The sequence below is a fragment of the Macaca thibetana genome, chromosome Y, assembly GCF_024542745.1.
Source record: "Macaca thibetana thibetana isolate TM-01 chromosome Y, ASM2454274v1, whole genome shotgun sequence".
NCBI lineage: Eukaryota > Metazoa > Chordata > Mammalia > Primates > Cercopithecidae > Macaca > Macaca thibetana.
This window is the reverse complement of record NC_065599.1, coordinates 2,295,454-2,309,432: the sequence shown is the minus strand read 5'-3', so window position 1 is coordinate 2,309,432 and position 13,979 is coordinate 2,295,454. Positions and strand designations below refer to the sequence as shown.

At 33.5% G+C, this 13,979-nt stretch overlaps 1 pseudogene; it reads left to right on the top strand.

The window, feature by feature from the left end:
- The first annotated feature begins 1,088 nt into the window (after positions 1 to 1,088).
- On the top strand, positions 1,089 to 1,572 carry LOC126947188 (testis-specific XK-related protein, Y-linked-like; annotated as a pseudogene).
- Positions 1,573 to 13,979: the final 12,407 nt, after the last annotated feature.

The window sequence follows — 13,979 nt, the reverse complement described above, 5'->3', positions numbered from 1 at the left end:
TTAGGTGATTAATGTTTATTCCATCTTATTTCTCATAAATTCAGTTAAGAATGATGTTGGTTTAGAGTTTCTCCTTGGGTATTGCTGAAGGAATCAAAGGATTCTTGATTCTCATTTTCTACATGATGTTAGAAAATGAGTAATTACTTTAGATGAGTAATGACTATTTGGCCACCCTTTATTTTCTGGCTTCATTTAATTGTGTATGAAGAGTGTATTTTTTAACCCGCCTGTGTATGTGAAATGAATTTTTACTCTTTCAACTGAATGTAGTATGAAATTGTTTAATCCAATTATTCAACTACTTCATAATTTTGGCTTTCTTCCTTGTGCATAGTAGTCTAATTATTGGGAGAACAATCTCAAAATAATTTAATTTGCTTATGAAAAATTTTCTGATAAAATTACATAAATACACACCAACAAAAACAGGCACACACATATCATTTAATTTCTAAATATTTTGTTTTTTCTGCTTCTCTAGTACCTTGTATTCCATCACTCAGCAAAATCTGTCAGCTCCACTTCCAGGATTTACTTGAACTCCACAGCTTATTCCCTATTTCCTGTTATCACCATAGTCGAAGACACAGTTTATATTACATTTACCTCCTACCTTACACTGTAATTTTCTACTTTACACTTTAACTTTCTTTAAAAAAGAAATAATCTTTTCAAGATCTAGTTCAGGTAATTTTATTTTTTCTTCATTGAGACTTCTATGTGCTGTCACACATTATAGCATCAGATATGAATGAATATCTGATTGAAATATTCATCCAATCATATTTCATAAAATATGAAATCAATTTTACCTGTTCCAGTTATTTTTTTGAAGGAATGTGTATATATATTTATAAATGTGGGTATGTATGCATGCACTTATTATTTGTTTTTACCAGTATAATATATGTTTTGCATGCATATATTTACTAAATCCCTGATAATGGAAAGTTAACAAATCTTTTTTTCTTTTTTTTAAGTAAATTATTTTCTGAAGTAGGTGGGTTGGGAAGAATATATCTTGACATGGCAAGTTTGAAAGAGAAAGTGGCTATTACTAATAAAAATTATTCTCTAACCTTTTCATGTTTATTTTTAATAGCATTGCTGATGACATGTTCTCTCTTATCAGTTGTGTCTGGGGCCATTCACTGCAATATACTGGCCATCCACACAAGCCCGACTTTGCTGCCATTAAGCTACAGATGATAAAATTCATCTAAGTAATGATATGGCATTCTTTGGTGATTATCTCACATGTAGTGACTGACATTTTTCCCTGCATCTCTGAAACTGAGGTGCCTATCCTTTCTATTAATCATATATTTTACATTATTGTTGGAACCATGGGTGGAGTTTTGGAAAAGTGGAACTCATCTTCCTAGCAATACAGAAAATAATTCCAGCATGTTGGGTACAGTACTGATGCTTATCTTAATCATACCAGTATATGCTGCCATCAACTTCTCCTGCTGGTCAACAGTGAAACTGCAGTTATCAAATGAGGAAAAAATTGACAGGACATAGAAGTGGGCCATAGAATTCTAAACTACAGCTTTCAGTTTTTAGAAAATGTGATAATAATATTGGTATTTAGGTTCTTTGGAGGGAAAAACTTTACTGAAGCCTTGTGACTCATTAATTGCCATGTAGCTCATCATAACCTACCTAGTAGCCATTGACTTTATGCTCCTCTTCAGTCAGTATTTGCATCTAAGGTGATCAGGCAAAGTATTGCCAGGACTTACTGAAAAGCATCCAGATGCACTGTGGTATTGTGTAAACACCTAGAGAAAACACGATTAAAAGAATAAAAATAAGGAGCTGAGAAATTACTATCATTCATGGAGAAGGTTTGGAGATTTTCAATATAAAAGTATGCAATATCCATAATATGTTCATATATACTTTCACAGAACAAAGAGTGAAGAGGCTGAATGTCTTTGTAAATATACTCCTGAAAAGTTAGAAACAGCAAAATCTTGGAAGTAGTTTCTAATAAATTTGATTTTTCTGATGTGACTATGCATTAGTAATTTTTGTTTTCTTAAATATAATTGTGCAACTTATTAAACAAAACAAAATCAAAAATCCCTCTGGGTCAAAAAACTGAGCAGAAAAACTAACCATAATGCATTTTTCATCTAGTACAGTTTTGGAAACTATGCCTTTAATTTAACAAGTGTTTGTAATCTAGCATATATATTGCCAGTCAATATTTTCTTTTAAAAAAGAGTACTTACCACAGGTTTCATTCTGTACTTAAGGAGAATCTGAAAGAGAAGTCTTATGAGCATGATCCTATTTATATTAATTTAAGGTAATTAAAGTATTTCTCATTAAACTTTGACTAACAGAAAGTCACTCATATTAATGCATCTTAAAACACAAAACTTGTTCTCTTAAAAAGATATCATCAAGTTAATAATTTAAAATACTAATTTACATTCCTATCAACAGTACACAAGTATTCTCTGTGCTCTAGGTTCTCAAAAACACTTGTCCTGTTTCATCATGGTAATAATAGCCACTCCAACATGTGTGAGAGGAGGACTAATTGCTGGTTTTAATTTGCCTTTCCCTGATGATTGGTGGTGTTGAGCATCTTTAAATATACAGTTGTTCAGAAATTAGCTGGGCAAACTAGAGCACACCTGTAATCCCAGCTATGAGAGAGGCAAAGGCAGAATTGCTGGAAACCAGTGGGTGGGGGATTCAGTGAGCTGAGATCACACCACTGCACTCTAGCCTGGATGACAGAGTGAGAAAGTGATAATCCATCTCAAATCAATCAGTCAATCCATCCATCCATCCATCCATCCATCCATCCATCCATCCATCCATCCATCCATCTATCCACCAATCAATATTAAATACAGCACTGTTGGCCAGTTGTATGTCTTCTTTTGAGAAATGTAAATTCAGGTCTTTTGACCATATTTCATAGGCTAAATTGTTTTGGGTGTAGTTGTTGTTGTTAAATGACTTGTGTTCCTTGTACGTATTTATTATTCTCAGTTTATCATATATATGGTTTGCAGATATTTTCTCCAAGTGTTTGGGTTGTCTCTTCATTCTACTATTTGTTTTCCTTTTCCCTTTGTTGTGCAGAAACATTTTAGTTTGATGGAACGTGATCCAATTGTTTTGTGTTGTGCTTTTACAGCCTGTTCTTCTGAGGTCATAGAATTGAGGTTTCAAAAATAAAATAAAATTAAAAATAAAATTACCACATGATCCAGCTACTCTGCTTCAGAATATGTACTCAAAAGATATAAAATTAGCATATCAAAGAGATATCTGCACTAATATATTCATCTCAACGTTATTTGTAATAGCCAAGATATGGTAAGAACGTTACCGTATGAGGTGGTTGGATCACTTGAGGTCAGAAGTTTGAGACCCCAGTGAGCCATAGTTGTGCCACTGTACTCCAGCCTGGGCAATGCAGCGAGGCCCTGACCCTTTAAACAAACACAAAAAGTAGAGATTGGAGTGTGGGGTTGTGATGGGAGTGGATAGAGATAGAGGAGATGTTCATCGAAGGGTAAAAAATGTCAGTGAGATAGGAAGACGTTCTGGTGATCCATTGCACAGAATGGTGACTACAGTTAATAAATGTCAACTTCAGAATTGTTTAATTTAAAAAAAAGGGCAGCCATGGTGGCTCATGTCTGAAATCCCAGCCCTTTGGGTGGCCATGGCAGGAGGATCACTAGAGGTCAGGAGATCAAGACAAGCCTGGCCAACACGATGAAACATCATCTCTACTGAAAATACAAGAATTAGCCAGGTTTGGTGGCATGTGCATGTCATCCCAGCTACTTAAGTAGCTGAGGCAAGAGAGTAACTTGAACTCAGGAGGCAGAAGGTGAAATCAGCTGAGATTGTGCCACTTTACTCAAGTGTGGGCAACAAAAGAAAAACTCTATCTCAAAAAAACGGATCTCTTAAAAAGTAGAATTTATGTATTCTTACCACAAAGAAATGATAAGTATGTGAGATGATGGATATGGTAACTAGCCCAATTTAATTCTTTTGAAATGTATACGTGCATTATAAAATCACCATGTCACATAAATATTTACATTTGTTAATTTAAAATAAAAATTTTTAAAGACTGCATTGTAATTTAAATAAACTTGGCTTAATATACATAAACAGTAATATATGCAAATGTTTTCCTCTATTTTGACAATTTGGCTTCTGTTATTTCTTGGGGAAACACTCACTAGGGGAAGGGATGAAGAACACTTAAGCTAATATTAAGTGTTCTTTTTATATATACTATATATTATATATTATATAATAATTATATAATGATGTACATTATTTATTAATATATGTTATATATAATACATATTACATATTAACATATATTATATATTTATATATTATATAATATATAATAGTATATATAATAATATATAACATGTAGTATATATAATATATAGTATATATAATAGTATATAAATACATATTATTTATATAGTATAAAATATATATTATTAATTTATATTATAAAATATATATTATTAATTTATATTATAAAATATATATATTATTGATTTATAATAATTAACTAATAAATAATAATATATAATTATTATTAATATAAATATATAATATATATTATTATAGAATATTAATATAATAACAAAATAATGTAACAAACAAAATAATATACAAAATACAATATATACAATATATACAATTGTATATTGTATACAATGTACAATATACAAAACAATATACAAAGTAATACAATAAAGACAAATATAATAACAAAACAAAATTAATATAATAACAAAATAACAGTATTTTGTTATTGTTTTTGTTTTGTTTTTCCTTTTTTTAATTCTACCAAAGCAATGGAGGGAACTTTCTTATTCACACTTTCTTTTGTGTTTCTTTCTCATGAGAAATCACCACCAAAACTAAAGCTCATGTAGATTTGTGTATATATTTTTCTGCTCCTATGAATGATCCTCTTCACCTTTTCTTTGGATTTCACAACTTCGTAAAACAGTGATTTACCTATTATTTGTTGTCTCCCTGTACCATTACTTCTTCACTCCATCTGCAGGATCATTTTCTTTACTTCTTATTTTATTTTAGTTTTTTTTTTTTGAGATGGAGTCTCTGGCACAATCTCGGCTCACTGCAACCTTGGCCTCCTGGCTTCATGTGATTCTCCTGCCTCAGACTTCTGAGTATCTGACATTAGAGGCATGCACTACCATGCTTGACTAATTTTTGAATTTTTATTTGTGACAGGGTTTCACTGTGTTGCCAAAGCTGGTCTCAAACTGACCTCAAGTGGTCCACCTGCTCAGTCTCCCAAAGTCCGGGAATTACAGGTGTGAGCACCACACCAGGCTTGAGCATTTTCTTTCTTAGATCTACATGCTGCTTGTCTTAGTCCTAGATATGCCACTCTCAACTCATTTATTCATTTTCAGTGATAGCAAGACTCATGGAGAGAGTAGGCCCTGACAAGATTTAATTTTATTTGTCTTAACCCTCCTTTCTTCAGGCATTGTCCATGTTTGTTAGAATCATATCTATACTTGTCACTAAATCCCATATTTCACTTGTCTGTTGCATATTACTCAAACAGGTGTATGTATCTGTAAAACTGATTCACACCCTCATTCCTGAAATACTGTTTTGCTTTGGATCACATGACTCAAATTTCCTCTGATTTCTCTATTTAATTGTCAGTGTCCTTGCTTTCATTTTATCTCACAGATGTCTGTTCGTTAGACCACTAATGTAACTACACAGAATACCTCTTTCTCCTTCCCTTTCTCCTTTCACTTTTCCCTTTTCCCTTTCGTTTTTTGTTTCTTTCCTTTTCTTTTTAAAGAAAGGTTTCTGTCACCCAACCTGGAGTGCAGTAGTGAGACCTTGACTGACTACAGCCTCAAATTCCTGGACTCAAGCAATCTTCCTGCATTGGTATCCTGAGTAACTGAGACTACAGTTGTACACCACCACATTTGGCTTTTTATTGATGTTGTTTTCAGACAGAAGCCTCCTACGTTTTAAACCTTTAGTTTTAAGGAATTCAACCAGTGATATAACCTCTGGATTCCTATACATTGTGCCTTTTTTTCTTATGAGCGCCCCAAGGTTAAGACAGCTAAATGGAAAACTTTCCCTGAACTTCTTTGCACTTTCAACATGCCTCTCTCTTCCATCATTTTTTTGTCCAAAATTACATCACCTATATAACATAAAAACTGGGTATATTCCAAATACATTATTTTCCTTCATCTCTGTCATATTTTATCTACAATAAATTTTTTATTATTTACCACTTACAATTTTTTTTTCTTGTTGCTGTTTATAGATTCCAGTTGAGGTCATCATTCATTGTTCCCTAAATATTAGTATCAACATCTTAATTTACTTCCTGCTTCCATGTTAACCTATTCAATTTATTTTTCATTGAGGATTTACAATTATTCTGCTTTTTAATGAATAAAATATATCTCTTTTCCCTTTCTTTCTATTCTTCTTCCTTTCTGCTTTACTATTAGCCGTTACTTTGTGAAGTGAGGAGTCATTTCAGTGTTATTTACTATTATATCCACCATTTTAAGCTAAAATTCTGAGATACAATAACCTCTCTATAAGTGTTTAATAGTGATAATAAACAATATAATTTTGTAATTTCAGTATTAAATTTTTGAGTACCAAGTCTGTAGATTATTTAGGTAAGCTTGCTATTTTTTTACTCACTCCTTCCACTTCTATCCATCCTAGCTATAAGACGTTTAGAGGTGTGAACTTGGCATATTCTTCCCTGTACTTGAATAAAGAATAAAGTCACGTGAATAAAGAAACATACACTGACTAGTTAATTCATATAAGTAAATATGAATTTATATTAAATATAGTTTTATATTTAAAATTTATATGGTTTTATTACTTAAATTTATTATGACAGTTATTATTTAGATTTTTATTATTTAAAACTCAAACAATACAGCAAAAAAACATGGGAAAATTTCAAGTAATTCATTATTTATTGTTCTTTTTATCATAGAAGAGACTTACTGGTTAGGGCCATATTTCCAGAATAGTCAGAACATTTCACTTTTCATTTCCCAATGAAATCTGAGGAGTGTGTTTTGAACTCCATAGTGATATGCCCACAACTACCCAGTGTAATTCTGCCTTCTTAAGAGGACATGATTCTATAATATGAATATGATAATGTCCCAAAATAGCACCCTTACATTTCATTATATAAAACACCACTAATGTAATAATAATATATAAGCTGTATATTATGTAGTCTAGTTATAGAGCTAATTTTTACACTCAAATAGTTTAGTTAGAGACTGTGAGATTAAACTGGACCAAGATGGAACTTAATTATTTGTAACAACTACCATACTGTGGCAAAATGATTAGCTGCACTGTTAATAATATGGAAAATAATACAGTTATATCACTTAAAATTTACTAACAAAAACTTATATTTCTTAACTATTTCTTATTACATGAAAGACAGAATGACTGTCATGATAATGATGGAAGCAGCCTCAAATAAAGTCTTACAAAACAGTCTGGACATGATAGTTCATGCCTGTAATCCCAGCACTTTGGGAGGTTGAGGTGCATGGATGACTTGAGCTCAAGAATTTGACACCAGCCTGGCCAACATGGTGAAACCTCCTCTCTACTAAAAATAAGATCATTAACCAGGCATGAGGGTGCATGCCTGTAATCCCAGTTACTCAGGAGGCTGAGACAAAAGAATCGCTTAAACCTGGAAGGCAGAGGCTGCAGGGAGCTGAGATCGCACCACTGCACTCTAGCCTGGGTGACAGAGTGAGACCCGTCTCAAAAAAACATTTCTGAACATTAAAAAGCAAGGTAAATTTAATCAAGTTTCTATTTTATGCTGTCACTAAAGTTCATTCCGTTAAAAGTGAAGAAATATAAGGAAGAGCAAAAACCTCATACTTGATTTTTGGAGCACTGGAATCTAATAACGTAACACAGGGGAGTGTTTAATGAAGAAAGACCCGACCTGTAAGTTTGGGCAAAACAATATGTGGTGTTTTAACTGCCCATCATTTCCTATTCCTTGGCTTCATGGCAACTGTGAAGATTAAATTCTAGATGCAACTTTTGATGCATGTAGGGAAAAGACGGAGCTTATCTCAAAGAATTGTGGTTGTGTGATTTAAAATGTCTGAGGTTCCCTTGGAGATTATTAGCTCACAGGCTTTTCCTTAGCCCACCTCAGAGCTTTCTTGGGAGCAGAAGTTGACTCCCAGGAGGCATTTGGGAAAGGAAATATACTATTCAGAGCCACCTGGAGCAAGGAATGAGTCAGGTCAAGCAGTACACACAAAAAAAATGCCTGGAAGGAAGAGGCTGTGGAAGAAAATTGACGTGGAAAATCAGCTTTGTAAAACTTTCACAGTTTGTGATTGTTTGTTTTGGATTGGGTTTTTAAATGAGACAGAGCTTGCCCTGTGGCCCACGCTGGATGCCTGTGGCATGATCATGTCGCATTGCAACCTCAACCTCCTTGGGTTCAAATGATCTTCCCACCTCAGCCTCCTGAGCAACACATCTCTCTGGACTCCACCTATCCTCCCACCTCAGCGTCTCACAGTACAGGCATGGGCCACCACAACCACCTTATTTTTGTATTTTTTATACAGAAGAGATATTGTCATGTCGTCAAGGCTGATCTTGTACTTCTAGGCTCAAGTGATTTCTTCTCCAAGCCTTCCAAATTGGTGGGATCACAGATAGGAACCACCACACCCAGCCTCCTACTGGTATATTTAGATGGATATAAGTATGTCTATTTTTGGATCTTTGACTTTGGGCTAAACACTAGAGTTCCTCAAAGAGTCAATATGCAAAGTCTGTGCAGTTTTTCTTTTCTTTTCCTCTTTTTTTAAAAACTTTACTTGGACTGTTTTTTTAAAAAAATGTGTCAGGAACAGTAGGTGACCAAAAGGGTGACAGAACACAGATTAAGTGGCCATACATGAGGAGAAATACAGATTACAAAAATAGATCTGTAGGGTTGCTAAACAAGTAAACAACCCGCAAACTAAGCAATTGTGGAGGTCAGGAATTTGTTATCTGAGTATGCTGAATAATATCCAAAGTGTTCGTCTTTCAACAATAGAACAAAAGGCATTCAAAGGAAAACAAAAAAATGGCATACTCAGAGAAAACATAATTAAAAGAAACTACTTCAGAAAGCCCAGGCATGGTACTGACTAGGGAAATATTTCAATTCAATTCATTTTAATGTTCTCAAAGATGTAAGGGAACCCAGGAGAACAGTGATTCAAAATTGAAAATACCAATAAAGACATATAAATTATTTTAAAACATGAATTCAATAATCTGTAATTAGAAGGACTGAATAGCATGCATGAGCATGCAGTAAATATAATAAGGAAACTTGAAGATGGATTGTTTGATATTATTCAGTGTAAGGAACAAGAAGAGAAATGAAAATAATGAACAAAATTAAAGTTTCCACAGGACCCCATCAAGAATATCAACATATTCATAATGGGAGTTCCACTGGAAAAGGAGAGATGGGGGAAAAAAAGAACATTTGAAGAAACAGTGGCTGAAATTTCCCAAATGTTGATAGAGGCAAAACTACTGATCCAAGTATCTCCAAAGAAAAAATACTCCAGGAAGAATAAACTCAAAGATATCCACACTGAAACACATGCACTGAAATTGACAAAAGACAAATAGAGCACTTTAAAAGAAGCAAGACAGAAGTAACTGATCACAAGCAAGTTATTCTCCATGACATTAATAGCCAATTTCTCATTGAAAATTATGGAGGAAATAAGTCACTGTGATGAGATCTTTAAAGTGCTGAAATAAAAAATGAAGTCAGTCATGAACTCAATATGTGGACAAACCAAAATTCAAATTCATGAGCAAATAAGCCATTTCCAAGCAAATGGAATTAAAGAGAGTACATCACCACTAGATCAACCTTACAAAAAGTAATAAAAACAAGTAAGGAATGAAAGAAACGTAGTAACTCATGTGCAAATACTGAAATAAGGAACATCAATAAAGTAATTACTGCAGGAAATAAGAAAGCCAATATTACTGTATTTGGGGTTTCTGCCACTTTATTTTTCTACTATATTTAAATGACAAGAGTGTTTCACAAATGCAATTCCAACCAAACTGGGAGATTTCCTTGAGCCCAGGAGTTTGCGACCAGCCAGGTCAACAAAGTGTGACCGTTTCTCTACACAAAAACTAGCCAGCTGTGGTGGCATGCACTTTTGTCCCAAGTACATGGGGGTCTGACGTGAAAGGATCTCTTGAGTCCAGGAGCTTGAGGCTGTAGTGAACCATGTTTAGCCTGTGTGACTGAAATCCTGTCTCAATGAAGTAAAATAAAATATAATAATAAAATAAAGGAATGACAAAGAATAAAACAATAATCACATATCTGTGTTGTTAGCAGACATTGTATAACAAAAAATTTTTGACCAAAAACACAGGAAGTTAGGGAGAGCAGTATGGGAAAATGATTTTTGTATAATGTCAACATTTTGTTATTATAATTCACACTATATTATTATAAATTTAAGATATTAATTATAATACCATTTGTAACCACTAAGAAAATAACTGTTCAAATTTACTGAACAGAAATGAGGGAGTCAAAACATTAGCCTAGAAAAACAAATTCAAAAATCCGTAGTTTTGGAGGAATTGAAGAATAACAACAACAGCAAAACGCAGATAAAAAGGACCAAAATAGGAAAATAAATTATTGTCAGCAATTACTTTCAATCCAAATAAACTAAAATCTAGTTAAAAATCAAAGATTGGAAAAATAACTTTTTAAATATTTTTAAAATGAGGGAAAAAATAATGCTAACTGTAACCAAAACAGAGCTAGAATAACTATACAAATATCAAAATTGTTTAATTGAGCAAGAAGATATAATACTTACATATATACCTAATATCAGATCCTCAGGATATAAGAAACAAAAATGAATAGATTTGAGGAGCTAGACAGTTCTGCAATAATAATAATAGTTGGAGATTTCAACACCCCACTTTCAACAATGTGTGAAATGACCAAACCGAAGTTCAATAAGAAAATAATGGTCTTGAAAAGCAGTATAAATCAAATAAGTCTCTTGGACATATACAAACTACTCCACTCCACAAGCTGACTACACATTTTTCTAAAGTGTGAGTGGATCATTCTTTGTGCTGTCTTCAGAATAGACTTTATGGTAGGCCACAAAGCAAATCTCATTATATTTAATATTATTGAAACCACACATAATACTTTCTCCAACTGCAATGGAATAAAACTAGAGAGTCATTTCCTTTTCTTTCTTTCTTTTTTTTTCTTCCTTTCATTTTTTTAAAAAATAAGATGGAGTCTCACTCTGTCACCAAGGTTAGAATACAGTGAGGTGATCTTGGCTCACTGCAACCTCCGCCTTTCATGTTCAAGTCATTCTCTTGCCTCAGCCTCCTGAGTAGCTGGGACTACAGGCATACACCATCACATCTGGCTAATTTTTATAATGTTAGTGTAGACAGTTTCACCATATTGATGAGGCTGAGGCTGGTCTCAAACTCCGGACCTCTGGTAATCCAACCACCTCATAAAAACTGAAAAATATATAATGTTTGGAGACTAATTAATATACTCTTCAAAAACCTATGGTTAACTGAAGAATCTGCAAGGAATTAAATACTTTTCACAAATAAATAAAAAATTTAAACATTCTAAAACTTCTGAAATGCAGCTAAATCAATGATAAGGTATATATATGTGTAAACAGATAGATAAAAAATAAGAAATGTAAAATTTGTAACATAAATTTACACAAAAGGAAGTAGAAAAAGTACAAACTGGAGAAGAGTACCTTTACAAAAAAAATGGCATAGTAAAGAAGTTGCTGTCATTCACCCCCAACCCTAACCCCCCAAGAACACTCACAGAAAAACCAAATCCAAGTATACAGTGCTGAGATTATCAACAGCAATAAGACAGGCTCAAATATGAGAATGAGGCTGCTCCTAGGGTTACAGAGAAGTGAAGACACCAGGGAGATGATAAGAGAGTTTGCCTTTTATATTCATGACATTCTTCCCCTAGTCTGCTGATGACAACCAAGTGTGGGGGGAAAAAAAACAAAACACCTCCTCTGATTCATGGTTACTACACACTGGAAAAAATAAAGTTGAAGTAGATGACCAACTTCTCCACCACTTTGGATTCCCTGGCAAGGGACCTATTCCTGCCTTAACCCAAGGAAGCCTCGTGAGTGCCTGAAAAGAGAAAAAAATCTGAGGGCAACCACAGATGAAGGAGAAAGGCAGGACTACCATCTCCAGCCTGGATATCTCAGTGACAGGAGATGCCAAACCTGAGTGCCTGTGCAGGATTACCATGAGGTAGGAGGTATATTTCATAATTTCTTGATCACAAACCTATAGACAGCCTTCCCACACTGTTAGGCTATCCCCTTCAAGATCTCTCAGATAAGAGACTGGCTCTGTTTCAAAGTTGGTTAGATCTGAGACATACCTGGGCTTAGGACCCTATCTACTGCCAAAACAAGGGACTGAACTAGCCAAAAACAAGCTAACAAAACCCCCAGAATAGTTATGTCTTAAAGAAAACTTAAAGCAATCATATAAAATAAAATGCAAAATAAGACAGAGAAAACAATGGACTAAATAACTAGTCCTTCGATAAAAAGATATAGACGTATAACCACAAGAAATAATACCAAACAGGAAACTATAACCTTCCTAAATGGAAAAAACAATAAACCCTTGACCAGTGCTAATCAATTAGCTGGCTATTGGTGGTTATTGGATCGATAAATCAAAATATCAGTTTTCAGGAAAAGCAGATCTCTAAAACAACACAGAAAATGAACTAATATCCTTCTGAAAGAAATTTTTTTAATGGACTGAAATAATTTAAAAGTTAAAAAAAAAAAATCCTGGAGCTGAAAAATATATTGGCTGAAGTGAAAAATTCAAAAGGCTTTAAACAGCAGAATAGTTCAAATAGAATAAAGAATCAGCGAGCTCTAAAATGAATTATTAGGACCAGGTGTGCTGGCTCAGGCCGGTAATCACTGCACTTAGGGAGGCTGTGATGGGTTGATCACTTGAGGTTGGAAGTTAAAGACCTGTCTGGACATCATGATGAAACCCTGGCTCTAAGAATACAAAAAATTCTCTGGGCATAGTGATACATACCTGTAATCCCAGCTATTCAGGAGGCTGAGAGAGGAGAATTGCTCAAACCTGAAAGTCAGAGGTTGCAGTGAGTTAATGTCCTGCCTTTCAACTCCAGGCTTGGCAACACAGTGAGTCTTTGTTTCAAAAAAAAAAAAAAAAAAAAGGAAAATAAAATAGAAGAAAATTAATGCAGCTTATTAGGAAATGCACAAACAACAAAACAGAAAAACAATCAAAAAGAATAAAGAATATTTACAAGATATAAAAAATTACCTAAAATAGGCAAATCTAAGATTTGGCAATATTCATGAAAGAGCTCAGCAAGTGGAAAATATTTATAGCATATTCAAATGAATAATAACAAATTTCAAAAATTTGAGAAAGATATAAATATACAGCTTCAGAAAGATCAGAGACTATGAAAAATATTAATACCACAAAAAAGTACCTTGTAACAAATAAGGATCAAACTCTCAAAGGTCGAGAAATATAAAAAATTCTGAAAGCACTAAGGGAAAATAAACAAAAATGGAGGAGCTTGAAATCATTAGGCAAAAGACTTGTCAACAATATGTTTTTTGGGAAGACGCAGTATTAAAGGATATAAATTGTGACATCATAAATGTAATTGGAGGAGAAGGTAAAGGTGTAGAGTTTTTCATGACAAAAGTCAGATTAAACTTGTTGATTATTAAATATAAGATGTTTTATCTGAG